Source organism: Caloenas nicobarica, chromosome Z, assembly GCF_036013445.1.
Source record: "Caloenas nicobarica isolate bCalNic1 chromosome Z, bCalNic1.hap1, whole genome shotgun sequence".
Lineage (NCBI taxonomy): Eukaryota > Metazoa > Chordata > Aves > Columbiformes > Columbidae > Caloenas > Caloenas nicobarica.
The window spans coordinates 74987090-75007496 of NC_088284.1; positions in this window are offsets into that span (position 1 = coordinate 74987090).

Genomic DNA, 20407 nt, shown 5'->3' on the forward strand with positions numbered 1-20407 from the left:
AACAGAATTGCATCTGCCAGATAGAGGTTTAAAGTTACCCATGGGCTGGGACATCCTTTGCATTTGGAGTAATGTTTCTGCTTTTCTTCTTTTAAAGGTGTCACTTTTATTCATGACAGTACAGGGTGGTTACATTCCCACACCTCCTCTGCTCCTTTAAGCTCTTTGTTTAAATAGCCTTGACAGTGCACCCCTCCTTTGATTTTTATTTTCTCTTTGTTGTGCTCTAGCAAGTGGAGGGCTGATTCTTTGCTCAGAAAAGTTATCCTATGGAGGAGCAATGTTTAGAGTTCATGGCTCTTTTTATTGATGACAAAGAGAGTTTGCAGAATTCATGGCAAATGTCTGTGAGACACTGACTCTATTAATGGCTGTAAGTCATTCAATATATTCATCAATGACTTGGATGAGGGAATTGACACCAAGCTGGGAGGAGTGGCTGACAAGCCAGAAGGCTGTGCTGCCATCCAGCGAGATCTGGACAGTCTGGAGAGTTGGGCAGGGAAAAAAATTAATGAAATATAACAAGGGAAAATGTAGAGTCTTGCATCTGGGCAGGAACAACCCCAGGTTCCAGTATAGGTTGGGGAATGACCTATTAGAGAGCAGTGTAGGGGAAAGGGACCTGTGGGTCCTGGTGGGCAGCAGGATGACCATGAACCAGCACTGTGCCCTTGTGGCCAGGAAGGCCAATGGTACCTGGGGTGTATTAGAAGGGGGGTGGTTAGTAGGTCGAGAGAGGTTCTCCTTCCCCTCTACTCTGCCCTGGTGAGACCGCATCTGGAATATTGTGTCCAGTTCTGGGCCCCTCAGTTCCAGAAGGACAGGGAACTGCTGGAGAGAGTCCAGTGCAGGGCAACAAAGATGATGAAGGGAGTGGAGCATCTCCCTTATGAGGAAAGGCTGAGGGAGCTGGGTCTCTTTAGCTTGGAGAAGAGGAGACTGAGGGGTGACCTCATCAATGTTTATAAATATGTAAAGGGTGAGTGTCACAAGGATGGAGCCAGGCTCTTCTCAGTGACAACCAATGATAGGACAAGGGGTAATGGGTTCAAACTGGAACACAACAGGTTCCACTTAAATTTGAGAAGAAACTTCTTCTCAGTGAGGGTGACAGAACACTGGAACAGGCTGCCCAGGGAGGTTGTGGAGTCTCCTTCTCTGGAGACATTCAAAACCCACCTGGACGCCTTCCTGTGTAACCTCACCTAGGTGTTCCTGCTCCGGCGGGGGGATTGGACTGGATGATCTTTTGAGGTCCCTTCCAATCCCTGACATTCTGTGATTCTGTGATGTCCACTATTGCAACCTCAGAAGGCGGAACTGATTTTAAAATTGAACTCTGCACAACTACAAAACCAAGAATTGTTCCTTAGCCTCTCTGAGGACAGGCGCTGTCTAAGTCTCAGGAAACATGTCTGAATCTCATGTCCAGTGTCCCTGACATAGTCTCATCTGAGTGGACTTGAATGCCAGCTTAGACGTTGTCAAAGCTAATGAGTTTCTAGAGGAGCTGAGGGTTGGACCCTCTTGGAAGAGCTGCCCTGTTCAATAACTCAAATAGGAGCATGAGATTTTAGCATGAATTTTCATAGATGTTTCTTGTGCTGCTTTTTAGTGCTTTGCTGAGGCACCAGTGAATTCAGAATCCTGCTTCACCATCCATCAGTTTAAATCAATCAAAAGGAGAGGAGGAGGAGAAAAAAATCCAACTTTGATGGAAACACACATACTGCAAAAGGCAGTTGTATCACATTTATATTCTGCTGCCTACTTCTGTCACCCACGCATGTAAAATACTCAAAACAAAATGAAGTGCGCTTATTTTCCACATATGCGCTGATTTATTGTATTTGCTGAGTAATTACTGGTAGCTCTTCTATGGTAAATTGTTTTTCAGCTCATTCTAGCCCTTCTTCTATTCCTTGTGCATGGAGGGGGATGTTTAATAACGCATGTGCTGAAAAGAAACTCAGTTTGTGTTTGCTATTGGTTTTTAAATTGACTGACATATTTAGCAAGAAACTTGAAAAATATAATTTCATAAAATGCAGCTGGGATTTTTTGAGCATCCCATTTAGAGGAGAAGGAAAAAGTATTGGAAGAATGAAGAGGCATTGTAAAAGCATGCCTTTTCTTCCATAAAATACCTAAATCACGCTGCTTCACGCTCGGAGCTTGCTTGTAATACCAGTGAAACATGCTCAGTAACCTGTCAGAATAACACAGTTCTGGTGGCAATGCCGTAGCTGGGTAAATGAAGCCTTAAGAACTGTTTACACAGTCTCATGCAGGAGTTTTGCCCTGTCACAGAGCAGACCTGCTGTACAAACTCACGCTCTCCTATGCTAAAACCCTTTCCTGCCTCTCAGGGTGGCCTCGTCCCTGCTCATGACGTGCGGTGCCAGTTCAGCAAGCAGAGCGGAGCACAAGCAGGGAAGGACAGCCTACAAAATGCAGGGCAGTGGGACGACGGCCTCGCTAGGCTGCAAAGTGCTCCAAAATGCCCTTTGTTTCTTTATGGGGATGGTGCTCACTGGGTGCTCTGAGCACGATTTTGCTTCTGGTACCCTGCGGAGGTGTCTGAGTGGTCACTGTACTGGGAACGCTGTTAACAGAGGAGTGAAATACACCTGTGTGTTGAACAGGAGTGTTTGCACATCTTTTTTTGGTGTGACTTGGAGATATGTCAGGTAGCTCAAAACTTCTGCAAGGTTGCAGAACCATTGGCTATAATCTACCAAGCTGAAATGGATTTTAAAGGAGTGGGTGTAAATAACTAATTGACAGTCGACCATCTTTGCAGCTGGGCTATTCAGGGATTTGAGTTGCTATAGAAAGGGGTCCACCTTCAGAAATACATGGTGATAGTTGGTATGTTTCTTAAGAGCAGGACCAAGTCAGTCAGAAGATACCAGTCTCCAGTGTTATGCTTCTAACACTGGGCTGACTCAAGGGAATTTCAGGTCTCCCCAGTGCAAATGTAAGCCACAAACTGGTGAAGGTTTCACATCCTTGCATCACTCAGGCAAATTAGTCTCGGTTAGCTTGAGAATAAAATTAATGTTATTTGGAAAGGCATGAGGAGATGTAACACAACTTGTCAGTCATGAAAGCCATTAAGAGCAGGTAATGTCTTTCAGCAAATAAAATACTGGAAAAATAAAATACCATTCAAGAAATACTCAGCTTCCTGAGGCTTTCATTGAGACCCTACTACTTGCTGTTTACAGGGCTGTGTACTCCAAATGCAGACATGGTCTGCAGACATAAAGTGATGTCCCATAGTTGCAGGTCAGTTTTCTGTGCCGATGAGCATCAGACAGGCCGTTGTAGCAGCCTGTGGCACTGGGAAAACTAGAGGTGCGTCGTGGGCTGTGCAATGGAACCACATTGCTACTGTGAGTCTGCCAAATACACAAGAGAAAAGTCATCGGTACATAATTATTTCAGGCACTGCTACAGCAGTGATGGAGAGAGGCCGTTGTTTATCTGGGGTTGTCACATACAGTACATCGGCTTCTGCTCTCATGCGTGCCCTTGTGCATGAAGCCAGTGAACCAAGTATCTGAGAAACAACTTGGAAATCTTAAGATATCTTAGGTTAGATAAGGACAGAGGTAGCTGAAAGGGAAGAAAATGAGAGGTTTGATGATATTCAACTTGAGCTTTATACAGAAGCTGTGATGGCGACGCAGAGATAGCATGAAGGCCACATTAATCTGTCCTGCCACCAATTTTAGAGGAGATGTGATTCACATGAGCACCTGGCCCACCCACGGGCTGCCACCGGGTTCAGCTCACTGGGGCATATTGGATCTGGACTGTGTATGACTCTCATCAGCCAACAGATTATGAGAGGCAGTTGCAAAATATAACGAATGCACAGGTGTTCAGCAAGAAAAGCAGTGTCTGTGCTACAAGGAATGATCTTTAAAGAGGAGCTGTTCAAGGACTATATGCCAATCATTCACTTGTATGATCTGTATGAAAGTGGAGAAAATTGTGACTAGAACTGGCTTGTCTATGACTTTGTTTCTCTTGTGCAGGCAGTTTCCATAGCAAAATAAAATTCTGGAACATACAGATTTCTGCCAAAAATCACTCAGTTCTGAAAAGTTTTGCCCAAAACATTGAGTAAGGATATTATACATACAAAACTTTTTTTTTTTTTTTTGGTAGAGCTGTTTTTTGTAGTGTTTGTGTTTACTCAGTATTGCAAACATAAAATGACCCACCATTTTCAGCTGCATTAGATTGTTTTGCTTTCTTTGTTTATTTCCAGTTGAGAGTGTGAGCATTTATCTGTTTTTCTGTGTTGTGTTAGTGTCTTGAGTTTGGCAGAGAAGATTCTGCCTTTGACTTTGGTATCTAGAGCAAGTGGAGCTTGAAGTAACAAAAAGAGGTTAAGCATCCAGTGAAGATTGCCCATGTCTACTAATTCTGTTTGTGTAGACATCTGTGTTCGTTAATTGGGTTCTTATAGAGATTTTCCTGAGTTTGTGGTTCTGTGATGGAAATAGAAGATAAAGTAGGAGAGCTGGGAAGCAGAAATTGGTTTGGGTTGACCAAAGCCATAAGATGTTTTTCTTGCTAACAAGAAGAAAATGCGGTGTCATTTCAGGTAGAATAAAATACCTTGTCTGTTTTGTACTACTGTTCTGTCTCTTTATGGTTTGCAGCTTCTTTTTGTAAAAACTAGTGTTGAACAGAGTAGCAGTGGTGTGAACTGGATGTATTGGACTTACTTGGTATTGTCTGTGATTCCCCAGGAAGTGACTGCGTTGTCCCTACAGAAAAGGGACCACCAAACCCATGTTTTCCTGTCTCTCTGTAACAGCTTTTGAAATAAAAGATTGAGATGGTCTTTTTCTTTAAAACCTGTAACAATCTTGTTGCCTAAGCGTGGCATCAGACCTAATTTCTGATCACCACAACAATAATGAGTAAGCCATTTGCATGAAGAAATATTAAGGACAGGCTGAACAGAGAGTAACAGAAAGAGTCTGTGGCTGGAGTGACAGAAAAAGAGTAAATATCAGTGACCTTGTTGTCCTCCTGCTGGCTTTGTTCTCTAAATAGGAATATACAGCTCAAGGAAATAGTAAATAAGCTTGCTGACATTTTTTCAATACTGGTAGCTCTGCATTTCCTGGCATGATAGTCTGTATTTTCTAGTACATAATGATCTGCAATTAATCTGCAGTCATTTATCCAATCAAATGCTCATGTCTTTGGAATCAACACCACTAGGGTGCTCAAAGGAAAAACGAAGCTCTTGGGAGACCAACTAATCCATTTTGAGAGGGAGCTCATCCTGTAATGTCTTTCAGCCCAGCAGCCCTATAAACATTCTTTTAATGCTCAAAAAAAATAGTTTTTATCAGATAACTGCTGTTACTTGAAAATAATTAATATTGATAGCATTAATTAATAGACATAAACTGTATTCTGTCTCAGGCTGAAACAAAGTTAACTTAGGGATGGATGTTAGTACAATTCCTGGTGATCTGAAGTTAGGACAAAAGTTGGAATATGTTGTTGTCCCAGCACATGACTTTGAAATTTGTGTTACTCGTTCAGAGCGAGGATAAGATCAATGCACAGGTCATCATTACCCTAATTTACACCGTTGAACTGGGCTGTGGGAGATACTTGTTGTGAAAATGGTTATATTGCTCATCACCACTTTTGGCAGTAGCTGAAGACATTAGTCCACATGTCAGTACCCTCTCAGGACAGCACTTTCCCTTTGGTCTGCGGCTGATGCAGCTTTGCAAACAGAGATTGGCCACCAAAGGGGAGAATACGCCACTTTCCTTAGGAGAATATGTCAGTGGCGATGATGATGATACACACCCAGTGACTGTAGTTTTGCACTGTGGACTTCAGCATTATCAGGTGGGAAATTTTTCACCAAATTTACGTGTTTGTTTTGGTTTTTAGTATTTTAAGAAGTTATTTGTGATACTAGAAATAGCTAGCTACTTGATTTAGTGTTTTAGGACAGACTTTCTTTTTCTGTAAGTCTTCATTTGCTTAGCAGAACTCACCTTGGCTAACGTACAACCCTGTCTTCCTCAGTCATTTCTTCTTTGGAAACTAACATCTTCATAACATGTTCTTAGATTATTGATGTTGACATGGTTTTATAATGGTAAGGCTCCATTTATCTTAAGAAGAATTCCTCCCCTGGCTTCATTTATACAGTAGAGATGGTTTCTGCTGCTGTCAGAGACTAGGTCTGAAGAATGGATCTCACAGCCCTCAAAGATGACTTAATCTGGTCCGAAGTCATTCATAGGGTTCTTAGCTGAATAACTCGGTGAAATGGCTTCAGAGATCTAAAATGCATACACCAGAGAGCAGGTGTTTGGTTGCATTACTCCTTTTACGGGGCAGGAAAATATGCTTGTAAGTGTGAGCAACGTGATTTCCAAAGACAGGAAGACTTAAAAAAATGGTAATTGTCGAAAGAACAGAATGATTTGTTGAATAGAGGCTACTTTTCATTATTCTTTGGATACATATTTATCTGGCTCCTAAATTCCTGCCAAGATCATGCTGATTCCTGATTCCAAGATGTTTGCCCTGGTATAGAGAGCTAGCAAAACAGCTGTTCAGCTGTAAGTCCCATTACACAGGTATCTTACTAAATTTTACCATGGAGTGCATGGAGAGCATGCTTACTATTTGCAATGATGCAATGTGGAATGATTTTTTAAAAACTTACTGTATTGTGGAACAATAGAAAGCAATCATTTTAAAACTGCCATTCCTCCTGTTATTCAAGGTAGGGGTAGATAGCCATAGCAAAATACTGAGTATTACTGCTTGTAGAATTTAAGTTAGCACAGTGATCTTCAGCAGAAGCCAGTCAATAATGCAGGTAATAAAATTAAAAAAAAAAAAAAGGAAATAGGGAAAAGTATCTCTATTATAAAGCATTCAACAAAGGAAATAGAAAGGCAAGAATAAAATCTACACTGTTTTGTGAGGAGAGGTGAATGAGTTAGGCAGTAAATGGTATGTTAATCAGAACAGAGGGAACACAGCAAGGGTTTCAAGTAAAGCTCGTATCAAACCACAGGACAGAAAAGCACATTTTGAGATTTTTGCATTCGGCGCCTCAGTGAAGAGGTAGTGTCAATACCTAAATGGGTTTTGATTGGCATCAAATGGCTCTGTGGGCAGAGAGAAGGAGAAATGATAGGAGGTCAGGATGTGTGAGTCCTCCTAGACCTCAAGCCAGTGCATTTTTTTAGTGTGGTGCTTTGTCACTTGTCACCTCCTCCATGCTCTTGTAATAGAAAAAGCCATTTTTTCTCCTCTGTCCATGCCCTTTGCCCTGAAGCCAGATGTGTGAGTTGTCCACTTCAGGACTCAAACCAGCCAATGTTCATCTTCTTCATGCTCCTCAGCATTTTATGTACCTTAACTGCAAGTTTGGTTTTTTTTTCGACTTTATGCGACTGCTTTGGTGTGACTTGGTGAGTCACACAACTCTTCTGGGGTTTGTTTACTCACATGTATACAGTGGCGAAGCCTTCAACAGCCTGGCTGGCAAGAGTCATGTCATTTTCAGGTTTGTGTCCAGCTTGGTTACCAGTGGAGTCTGATGTTCTCTGACCTTGCTTGGGTGTCCAGCCTAGGCCTTCATTAATATACTGGTCTTTCCAATCCCTGTTTGCTTTTGTGTCTCTTATAGTTTTGATTTCCTCTACCTGTGATGATGACAGATAAAGGAAACCAAAATTTCTCCAGGAACTGCATTATGTCAGGAAAGTAAGCTGAGATTACTTGCAAATATTAGTCAAGGCGTTTGGTAGTAACTGCAGTTTTTAATTTGTTTTAACCCTTAACACTCTCGGTGAGAGGCTCAGAGTTTTGGTCAAATCATCAGTGATTCAAGATCGATACTTTTTTAAATGGTTTGCTTTCAAACAATTCTGCTGTAAGGTTTTGCTGATGAGTTGTGAAGCAGAGGAAGTAGTGGAAATATTTCAGTTCACGTTGAGTGACAGATGGGAATTAGAAACTAATTTTTAGAACATCTCTTCATGCCCTGTTTTATCAGTTTGCTGTAAACAGCAGCTGAACAGTTGAGCAGTGACAGCTCGCAAACAAATACTGAGGTGCTGGGAGGGTGTAGCTTTTATGCTGAAAGTCATGCAAAGCTCCACATTCAATGTATGTACCGTTGTTGGCAAGTGTTAGGGGAATGAGGCTGGGTCTTTGTTGCCATCCAGTTTTCTTTATACCTTCCAGGCTGAGCAGAAGATGGGGTCCCTCCACTTGGTCCTGGGGTCTGTACTCATGATTATGTTAACACCGAATACTGTATCTCTAAACCAGTCCAATTCGGCCGAGTTGTTAGATCAGGATTAAAGCCATGCAGCTTCTTACTAGTGTGTCTACAGCACTTGTAGCTCTCCTCTGCTTCTGCACTTGGAACATGCTCTTGGTGTGGCCTCCTGTGCAAACAGGCAGGAGGTTTCACTCACTGGTGTTTTTAAACATGGTAATATATGCCTTGTCTCAGGAACCTCCTCTAAAAAGGTATCTACCCTCTTTCCCCAAAAATAAGACGTACCCTGAAAACAAGCCCCAGCATGATTTTTCAGAATTTTTGAGGATGTTCAAAATACAGGCCCTACTCCAAAAATAAGCCCTAGTTACAGTTCATAAAAAAGTGAATTTAAATAGTGTCCAGGCAGCTATACATGTAAAAAAGTAAGACGTTTTGGAGCGAAAATTAATATAAGACCCTGTCTTATTTTTGGGGAAACAGAGTAGGCTTTGTAAGTATCTTCTAGAGAAGAATACGTTTCTGTCCCCTCTCTGTCTATGTGTGAAGGTACAACTCATGGTACTGATGTGTTGACAGTAGGTTTGTTGCAGCCAGTGGCATTAGACTGATTTATAGCGGAGAGTGGCATGTCTCATGTGAAAGGTGAAATACCACCCTGTGCAGGTAGCCTATGTTTTAGGTACTACACACCATTAGGTGGATTGAGTGGGGTGAAATTAAGCCAAATAGAAAAGCGATTGAGTTTTTCTCTCATTTCTGGTTTGCTCAGGTTAGGCAGTGAATAGTGCAGGCACTCAAACTCTCTCTAATGGCTGTATTACTTAAAATTGTTCATTTTTTAGAAATCTTCATTCCACTAATGAAGTCTGAGCTCCCATCTTGGCCATTCCTGCATCCCTGTAAATGAAATAGAAACAAAAAATGAATTGCAAACTGAAATCTGTGGTATCCTCATTTTAAGTTAAATGCTAGATCTTTTGTCAGCTCATTCACATTCTGTAGAAGCAAGAGGTTTCTCAGACCACTTTTCCCCTTACTGTTGCAGTGGGTTTTGTGGTATTTGATAGATCTTTGATGGTCTTGAATTTAATGGCAAAGCTCCTACTGATTCAAGAGGGTCAAGGTTTGAGTCAGTATTTGCAATGGCTGTAACCTTCCCCCCGAACTTGTTTTATCTTGTTTGACATAAAAATGGCTAATGTCTAAAAGAAATAATTAAATAAATGTACTATCTTGCCTTGATTTGAAATGTTTTCCAGAGGACAGTTTCACAGTATAGTTCTTGTGTTTGTTTATAAGCACTTATGCTGCACATGTTGCGATGCAATAAACACCAATTTATTAAGGCGTTTCTCTTCCAGGCAAATGTGTGTTTGGCTGTTTTGAGTCAGCCCTCAGTATATACTTGTAATTCTTTTCTGTCACCTTCCACTCTGCTTTGCTAGCCTTGTCTCCCAGCCTCACAACATAGCAGAAAGACAATCAGATCAAATTAGCTTCTCTGACACAAAAAAAAGACCTGGAGCTTGCTCACATGTGTAGTCTTGTGTTGAAGAGCTGCTAACACTGAGAGACTTCTTCAGGAAGTTTCTCTTGCTGATTTGGCCAGAAAGCATATGTTTGGGATGTAAATTAGCTTGGCAGAAGTAGAAAGGATGAGTACTCTGATGCATTTGGGTCAAGAGTCTTTACCTGTCTGTGCAGGGACTAGAAAGAAGCTGTAGGTAACTTTATTATCTTGCAGTCTGCTACTGCTCACTGAGCACCTGGAGGCTGCTGCTGTCAGGTGGGATGTTGAATGTGATCTGTGACTGCTCTGATGCCTTTATACCAGCCCCAGTATCTGTGATTGGAAGCGCAGCTTATTTGCTGCCGAGTGGGTGCAGATCAGGCGTCCGAGCTACTCACAGTTCCCGTAACTACCTGCCTAATAAGCATCATCCTGAAGAGGGTACCTGAAAACATCCATCACAAAGTAGTCTTTTCAAGCTTGAAGAAGCCAAAGGCCTTGAGATTGGTTGCTATGAGTGATATGTTTTGGCTAGATGCAGTAAAGAGAGGGGCTGGATAAAGGAGTTTTAAACTGCTCTCAGCAAAAGCAGTGACCATATAACTGGGAGAGATTCAGCTGAGGAATGGTGTTTTTAGCATGCCTTTGGCCATAGGACAGACGTCTGTAACCCTCAAAGGTTCACATAATATAAAGAAAATTAGCCTAGAAATGAAAAGGACTTAATTAAAATGTTAGTCTCACTTCGCTACCCACTTACTACTATCATAGCATAGCTGAGTTTGCTAATGAGATATGCCAATTATAGCTATTTTCTTCCTCAAAACTGTAGGAAAAAGAAAGATTTTTAAGGTCAATTGCCTTTTTTTTTTTCTTTAAAGAGGCTATACTCCTTTTTAAAATGGTTTTGGAAAATAGGTTTTGAGAAAAGGACAATTACCATGGTCAAATGAAAAAAAAAGCCAGCTTCATTGTTCTTTTAATGCATGCATTTTTAAACCCAATACATTGAACTGAAATGTAGTCCCCTTCTGTGCATGATGAAAAGCAAGAAACGGTAAGAATTTGAAATTTAGAAAGAAAATTGGTATTACGCGAAAGTTGATCATTTGCCATACCGTTTTCTCTGATAGATTTTCTCTAACACAAGGGTTCATAAGTAGCAGATGTCTTTTTTTATCATAAGGCTGTTGCATTAGTCGACATGATTGTCATACCACTCCTGACATGAACTTGAAGTATAAGTATTAACCAGTGTCAGTTAAATTGCTTCTCCTCTCAAAGGCCTGTGATCTTTGGATAAAAGGTGCTAGAATATCTTGACACTGAAGTGTTTCTAGTATCTCTGCTGTTCCTTGTGAGAATGTGTTTTCCTTTTTTTGTCTGAAAGCCTGCTCTTTGACCTTTCTCCAGCAGCCCCACGAGGGCTAGCTCTGTGAATGTTGTTTTCTGCTGCAAATCAAGATCTACCTTCTACAACCACAACCGCACGCAAGCCCGGCTGGAGACGCAGGGCCGTGCTCTGCTGACACTTGCATCTGTATACTCTGTTTGAAGGCTTGTAAAGAAGCGCAGTACTTAGCCCTTTGCATTCCCTAATGGATTTCACTTGCCTGTGCCATGGGAGTCGTTTTGTTCCTGGTACAATCTCACCCTGATCCCTCTTGCTGCTCTTACCTTCTATGCTCTTTGACTCTCACTGGGAAGGCATCAAAGCTAACCTTTTCTGTCCTTCTTACTTCACAGTAGAAATTTATTTGCACTGTCCTTCTTTTAGAGTGATAGCAAAGCTGACATCTGCAACATATCTCACTTATGCTGCGAAACATTTCTGTTTCAGCACAGTCACGGTGGGGTGGTCTATAGAAGTCAGGTGAAACAGTCTTCATGCTCTTTGCTTCCCTAATCCCAAGAGAGGGGTAGCGGCACCAGTGATGACTGGTGATGTACAGCTATCTCTCTCTAAAGAGTAGCAGTGCTTCTTCGCCCTTTTCATCACCCATAAAAACATTTCACAGAACATATCACAGAATCACAGAATGTTAGGGATTGGAAGGGACCTCAAAAGATCATCCAGTCCAATCCCCTCACTGGAGCAGGAACACCCAGATGAGGTTACACAGGAAGGTGTCCAGGCGGGTTTTGAATGTCTCCAGAGAAGGAGGATCCACAACCTCCCTGGACAGCCTGTTCCAGTGTTCTGTCACCCTCACTGAGAAGAAGTTTCTTCTCAAATTTAAGTGGAACCTCTTGTGTTCCAGTTTGAACCCATTGCCCCTTGTCCTATCATTGGTTGTCACCAAGAAGAGCCTGGTTCCATCCCCGTGACACTCACCCTTTACATATTTATAAACATTAATGAGGTCACCCCTCAGTCTCCTCTTCTCCAAGCTCAAGAGCCCCAGCTCCCTCAGCTTTTCCTCACACGGGAGATGCTCCACTCCCTTCATCATCTTCGTTGCTCTGCACTGGACTCTCTCCGGCAGTTCCCTGTCCTTCTGGAACTGAGGGGCCCAGAACTGGACACAATATTCCAGATGAGGTCTCACCAGGGCAGAGTAGAGGGGAAGGAGAACCTCTCTCGACCTACTAACCACACCCCTTCTAATACACCCCAGGATGCCATTGGCCTTCTTGGCCACAAGGGCCCAGTGCTGGTTCATGGTCATCCTGCTGCCCACCAGGACCCCCAGGTCCCTTTCCCCTTCACTGCTCTCTAATAGGTCATTCCCCAACCTATACTGGAACCTGGGGTTGTTCCTGCCCAGACGCAAGACTCTACATTTTCCCTTGTTATGTTTCATTAAATTTTTCCCCACACATCTCTCCAGCCTGTCTCACTGGATGGCAGCACAGCCTCTGGCGTGTCAGCCACTCCTCCCAGCTTGGTGTCATCAGCAAACTTGCTGATCCTACACTCAATTCCCTCATCCAAGTCATTGATGAATATATTGAATAATACTGGCCCCAATACTGACCCTTGAGGCACTCCACTAGATACAGGCCTCCAACTAGGCAGCCAGAGGCGTAGAGGTGAGATTATTGTTTTTAGAAATGCAGTTTCTCAGAGGGTTCAGTTTCCTTGGTTACAGTTCCTATTAATTTCTGTATGCTTGGGTAAGCTCAGCATGCAGCAAAGAGAAGGATTAATATATAGGGGTGCTTTTTACTGTCCTCCCCTCCTCCTTGATATTACTGTGCTCTCTCCTTCTGTGACCACTGTCCAGACAAAGTCTCCTGAGAGACAAAGCCCAGTTTCCAGCAGCTAGCTCAGGTAGAAGTAGCCACTTAGAGTAGTTGCAGAAGGCTCAAAATGAAAGAATATTCACTCTGCTGCTGGGGTGGTTTTGCTAGTGTCCCAGGAGGTACCTCAAACCTGGTTCAGGCACATGTGTGAGCGCTGGAGTTGCTGGAGTGGTTGGTGTGGGGACAGCCCGAGTTACCTGCAGCTGATCGTTCCTCACAAAGCCATATAACACAGAAGGTCACATGAGCTTGGGAGCTAGGGCAGCTGTAGCTACATTTCCCTGGACAGGTGACAACGCTAGTGAAAAACTGGTGGTTGAAGTCTACTAGTGATCTTTTTTGTAGCACTGCGGTTGGATTGAGTATTCGCATGGGATGGTGGTGGCAGCCTTTGTCTGGGAAGTGGGAGAGCTGAGCTGAAACTTCATCTACTTGACACTGCCTTGAATACAGGCTGTATTAAGTAAAGGCAGCATGCAGTGTGTGATTTGACGTAGAAACAGAGCAGCCACATCTCCAAAACCCTTTCTCAGCTCCCCTTGCAGTTTCAGTGTGCTGTGGGTGTGCCCCCCGGTCTCTGGCCCTGCTCATCAGGCAGGAGAACAGCTAGTTGGAGGACACTGCTCAAAGCAGTGCTCAAAGAGCTGCTCTAAATGCATCTGCCTGGGAATCTGAGGTGTTTTAGGAATGGGAGCCCACAAGGCCATGTCGTAGCTAAGCACAAGTTTTGAAATGTCAAAGTCAAGAATTAGACCCCAGAGACTTGCAAAGAGGACGTTTGCTCAAGAGCATGGTGAATGCAGGAGCCAGTCTCATAGAGGTGAGTTTTGTCACATGCTCTATCATGTGAACAGTCAGCAACAGGGTATAGCATCCCTCAAGGTCATCTGAATGCCATTTCTAGCCAACTTCCTTGTTTGACAGTGATGGCACCATAGGATGTTAGAGACCAAAGTTTGTCTTACGATTCAGCACACCTTGGACTGTATCAGACCCTTGAAGTCTAATCCATTATGCTTGCTTTATAAGAAATGTTTCCTCCTTTTTGGCAACCTTCATGACTGGTATTGCTTTGCAAGCTAACAAGTAGAAAAACAGATGGTTTGCTGCATCCATGATGAGAATGTAGCTAATTTTTTTCCTTGAGAAGGACTTGAAATTTTTCAGTTAATTGATAAAAGCCCAGATCTTAGCCAGGAGCAAAGCCTTGGCTTCATTGAAGCTCTGCCCGTTTAACCAGTAGACATTACAGCTCTGAGGATCCGAGAGCTATACCTGGCCATAATGGGTTTTGAAGAAGAAGGAAGCAGGTGTAGCAATATTTTTGGTGAGAGGGAATGAGAGGAAGGCTTATGGCATAGGGTAAATTACCTGCTACCCACTTTCTCATCTGTCTCCAAGGAATAACTGCTTGATTTAATTAGTTCTTTAAATATCTTATTTCTTCCATGAGGTTGTTCATTTGGCTAATTATTCTGGAAGTTTCTGTGTTGTCTGAACAAGACAGAGATATGCAGTGTGGCACTCACTTGTAAGTATATAGATAATAATAAAATCTTGTATCTGAACATTACCTAATCTTTGAGTGTCATTTAGAAGCATGCTCATCAGAAATTCACAGTGTCTTCTAAAAGCTGCTGCTCCATGTTCAGCCATGGTCTATACCACATGGGCTTAAAGGAATGGTTTGAACCAGAAGTGTCTGTTGCTGATTGAGTGGCGTCTTTGTAGAGCCAGTTGGCAAGAGGTGAAAGAAAATTTCATGTTTCAGTATGAAAAACAAGTATTAACATCAGATGAAGCCTTCTGCTGTGTAAGAAGATAAGCTAGGAGAACCAAATGGAGAGGAAAGCAAGGATTTGATCCCGTCATATTTAAGGTGATTGAGATTAGACCACCGACTCATACAGGGCACTGGATCGTAAGATACCATCTGGGGCCCAATATTTGATGCGCTTATTCCTTCACTCAGGTGGATGCCTGAGAGTGGTGGTATGCACTCAGGCTATTTTCAGTTTCAATACAAATTCCGTTTCTGAGATTCAGTATCTTGGTCTCTGTCATGTTGTCCTTTTTATTTAAACCATCCGTCACAATCATTAGATACAGCAAAGTGCCATATTCTCTGATCCAGCTGTTTTATAGTCTCCGTTCCGGAGCTCTGCTGCTGGGATTTGCTTTACGTTGGCTGGATTGAGGTTGCCTCCTGTTCCCAGCAGGGCTGACTTTCAGCTCCATTATGTATACTGCATTATGCTTATGATGAAATATATTACATTTTTAAGAGTCCATAACATGTCATGTTAATCTCTTGATGCCTAGCACACATGAACTCCCATTGACTGCCGTGCATGTGCTCTGAGTCTTGACTGCATAGATTTATCAAAACCCAACATAAAAATATATATAAATGGTAGGGTGCTTTTTTACCTGCTGTTATTTGCTTTAATTTCTTGTAATTTTTTTTCTATCTAAAACCTTATTTAAGGAACTCTCTAAGACTATATTCTTAGTTGCAAAGAAATTGAGACATAAAAAAAGAAGGCTACAAGCTCTGGTGACTTGCACAGTGTAGAGGTAGCATAGGCTGTGTTTCCTCTTGCAGTTGTGTCCAGGTAGACCTGTAATACTGTGCAGAGACCAGTTGAGCATAAAATTGCTCCTTGTAGTGCTCCTCTGTTCCCTCATTCATGCTTGGCTTGGTTGAACAGAAAGGAGATCTTGGGGAACAGTAATCTTGATCTATCTAGGGGAAGGAAGAATAGATGTGGTGATCAAAATAATGCTCTACAACTTCAGAAGCACAGGCTCACCTACTAACTGCCTCTGACCTTGCTAAGTTGTGGGTGTCGTAGCCCTTTGATGGCCGTTGAGAGGTATCTTCATAGGTTTTGGCCTCTGCAAAAATGAGTTGCTACCACTGTCTTAGCTTGCAAGCAATCGTGAAGACACATGGAAGGGAGAAAGTCTTCATGCTCTACAAACAGTAAGATGTGGTTACTGATTTTTATCTGGGTAGTTAACTTCAAGATTTTGCAGCTCATAACTGCTAGATTTTGCACTGGGAACTTAGAGCAAAGTCCTTTTTTTTGGCTGGATTTTCTTTGTCTTTCAGTTTCATATTCTCTAGAGTTTCTGTTACCGAGCATTGTCCCTGCAACTGTGAGTCAGAGAACTTCCTAATTTCACCTTCCTAATAGTAACACATGAATCCAACAGCTGCAGCTGTAAAAAGAAGTTCTACTGTCATGAAATGTAGGTTATGTGAAATGGCAAGGTAGTTGCAAAACGGGTGGCAGAAGTGAGGTTAAGTGTCATTAGTCCATAGTGCTGCTGATGGGTGCATACACAGACTGAAAGCACATATTGGAAGCTGGATTTTCTCCTGCCTGATCATTTTCTTTTATCCTCACAAACAGACATCCATCCCACACACAAGATGCAGATAAAAGATAACTGCTTCTGCTGGCTGATCTGCTAGCAAATTTGCTTTTGTTGGTGCTGCTGCTCTGTCTTATTCTTGCTTCTTGTCCCTCTGCTTCTTGCTTCCAAAAACCACATATGCAAAACTCACTTGCCCTGCTGCTCAAGTGAGAAAGCTATGTGCAAGTTTGTTCGTTTGTTTTTAATGAACACTGATGAATATTCTAGACTACTCAAAAGTACAAAGGAAGCCTTTCTCATGAAAAAATTACTTTTTGTGTAATGGTGTTTTGGCTTTTTGGAGGATAAATGTTATACTTGCTTTAGAAAGCATTCTGTTTAAAAACTGTCCATCTGAAAAATGATTTCCATCTGGAGCTGTGCTCATTTTCTTTGGTGGTCCAGGGTTCTTAGCCACACTACATCCATGTAATGCAGTAAGGCATCCAGGAAGGGGTACCATGTTGCCTTGGAATAGCACATACACATTCTTTCACCTCCAACCATTTCAGTCCAAGGACTAACCAAGTTGGTTGTGATTTCTGCGTACAGGGAGAAAAGCAAGCATATTTTCACTAGGCTTTAATACATCAGAGAGAGCGCCACATGAGCAGGGTGAGACAGGCAAATAGCTGAAGCAAATTTGTCTTCAAATTGGAGGTGACATCCATTAAAAATGTTCTGTGCTTTTTTTTGCCAGGCCAAGCTTTGCCTACCAATGTCTTAACAGCATTAATTACAACTAGAAGGTTCTGCAGGAAACCTTTTGCTCTATGTTAAGAAATACTAATGAGGATGTAGACTTAATGTTTTGTCCCTCTTCAGAGGGTATGCTTGCTGCAGACAGGGAAGGAAAGCTGTCAACAGAGGGTTTTAACCCCAGAAAGGAAGAAAGTACTTCCTGCTCACAAGATGTTTATGTTTTCTTGCTGTTAAGGAGCCATAAGCATGAGATCAGCAGCTGCTATCATTTCCAGTGGCAGAAGAGGCAAACTGCTCGTAAATTGCCTGACATGCAGGCAGAGGACCTGTCTGTGCTCTTAGCTGGGATCTAGGTTAAGACGAGCAAACTTGCATGCAAATTCAGCGATGAGAGAAAAGTGTGGCTTGGTGTGGTGGTTGCATGGTGGCACAGCAGGACTGTGAGTAATTGGACATCTTTGGTCTTGTGGCAGAGGGCACGCTGTTTGCCTGCTCCTGGGCAGGGAAGGATGGAGGACAGCACTGTCCAGGGAGGGCAAGGACACCAAAACATCTGTTATAGGGTTGTGGGGCTGCCTACCTGGGTGAACTCTTCTTAGATGCAGGGAACCCCAAGGCTCTGTGGAGAAACCAATTTAATGTGTTTGCATGTATGAGAGTGGTTTTGTCTTCCGGAGTTTTCCTGTGCTTCAGTACAATGTAGATCTAATTGCTGTCATCACCTTGCTCTTCAGAAGACAAAAGCCCTGTCCTTACAATCCACGACCAGGAGTACGTGTAATTACCTCTGATGTGACCTCACAGATAAATCTGAAATTATTTGGGGCCAGCCTGATTTACAGTCAAAGGCCAAATCCCTAGAGTGGAGCACTCGTTATTCTGTTCTTCTCTCACCCAGTTTCTGGTTTGTGTTTGCAATACTAAGAGGGTGACAGAAAAAGTTTTTTTGTCTCTTATTCAAATATTAGTATGTCTGAAAGACTCTGTAAATTACGCATGTTTAAAGCCAGGCCATTCACATTAAACAATGAAAGCTGAAATCTATTTAGAAACTCTTGTTTGCTGCAGTCTTACAGCCATATGAGTGTGCAGAAGCCTGCCTGTAGTCTTGGAGATAGTATTTCATCTGAACAGTGACACAGAGTGCTCTGAGGTATGTGTTGCTACTCACAGCACTGTCACTTGAGCATGCATGTGGAACTTTGTGGGCAAGGTTTTCTGAAGCATCCAGCCTTGGCCTAACCTTCCTCACATAGCAACTGATGGTACCATTTGTACAGATGCCAGTGAACGAAGAGTTTAAGCCTAGTGCTGTAGAAAATTCTATAGAGAGAGGTATTGTCACAGTAGGGGAGCATCGTCACTGTCATTTTAGACTGATTCTTAACCATTTGTAAGGGAGACCGAACCAAGCGCTGAGACATCATAGCAATGACTGGAGAGAGAGAGAAATCTGAAATCCCTGCATGGTAAATGCAATAGCCAGCACAGTGTTGTCAAAATAAAGAGCTTTGACAAAAGGTATTCCGTATCAAGTAGTAGCATAAAATATTGCAGTGTTAGGAGCATGGCATATTGAGATGATAATGATGCATTAAGCTTAACAAACTACTTGAACACATCCTAACTTTGAACTTCATGATGGTGTCACTGGATTTAAATGGGCCCATCAAAACAATGTTTGTTTCTTGAATTATGACCTTCGTAAATGGCAGAGCTAGCAAAACCAAGGAGATAGCTACCCCCTTCTGTTAGTTTTAACTGCCTTTTCTTTGAGAGTTAAGCCTGAGAGACATTTTATTGGTATTAATCATCCCTAGCTGTGGCTGAAAGTTTTATTTGGTTTGAATGAAGAGTTCTTCAGGTCAGCCTAAGCTCACTAGTTGCTCAGTCTTAGTCTTACTGTTGGGATCAGCCCAGGCACTCCATGTGCTTGTGTTGCAAATTGTCTTGCCTTTAATACCACACAAGTGTCTTTTGTGAATAAAGCCACAGCGTTAATCCATTCCTGGGCTTTTCAAGTAAGTTAGGAGGTAAGAAGGCAGCCTGTTGCAGTGTGAATCCCGAGGAGGAGATCCCAGTTCCCTTGAAGTCAATGAATGGGGTCAAAACCAAAGATTCCAGGCTCCCCTGCAGTCCTCATCAGGGCAGCACAGGCATCGCGAGCCTCCATGGGTACAGGTCAGGCAGACCAGCAGTCTCAGTAGCTGCAGCCCTTTCTTTGGCCAGTTCTACCTTCTCTTGCAAATCTACAGCTCCTGTTCACCAGACTGCTCATACCAGCGTTATGTCAAATCCAACACCGGTGCAGTGACCCAAGGAAATGCATCCTCTTTAACTACAGAGACATAACTTTGTAGCTGTCTTTTTAAATTTTTTTTTCTCTTGTTGAATATGGCCGAAACTCAGCATGTTTCGTTTTCAGCACCAATGGAAAGAAAATTAATGCTATCTCTGCGCCTTGAAGTCACGTCATGCATTTCACTTTGTACAAGGGTAATGTGATTTTTCCATCTCACTGAGCTGAAAAAGAGCAAGGAGGTTGTCAAGCCATCTGATCTGCAGCTTCGGGAAAGATTTCCTGGGACCAGCAGATGGGGAATGGGAGAAGGGCGAGTTGGCCGGAGCAGCAGTGGGGAGGTTGCCTGCCCTGCTCTCCCTGGGAGCCCCGTCAGGGAGGATGGGCATGAGTCAATGCCCTCGGAATCTAAGGCCAGGGAGCAAGTAGGTCACGAACTGCCCATTCCTCCCTTCCTACTGGGATCTGACCTGAGCACAAAGAGCTGTGTGGTTTAGCTGACAAAATTTTGCTAACATCCCTTGCAAACAAGTCTTGCAGCAGTCAGCTTGATTTTCTTCCTTGCCCTCTCGCGCTCAGTCACATCCTTTGTAATACCTAAATAAACCTGTGTCAGTCTCAAGCTCAGTTTCAGGATCTCTGCTGAAGGGGGGATCCATGTCAATGGAGTCACCATCCCTGGAGGTGTTTAAAAGATGCTTAGGTGAGGCTCTTAGGAACATGGTTTAGTGCTAGATTTAGGGTATTGTTGGACTCAATGATCCTAAGGGTCTCTTCCAACCAAAGTGATTCTATGATTTTGTGATTCTAATGTGTCTGCTGGGGGAGGCCCAGGGCTGACCGTGGCTGGATCCAGACGTCTCCAGTTGGCTCTAGGCCTGGTGGTGGGTCCTTGGAGCCCAACCCAGCCCTTCAG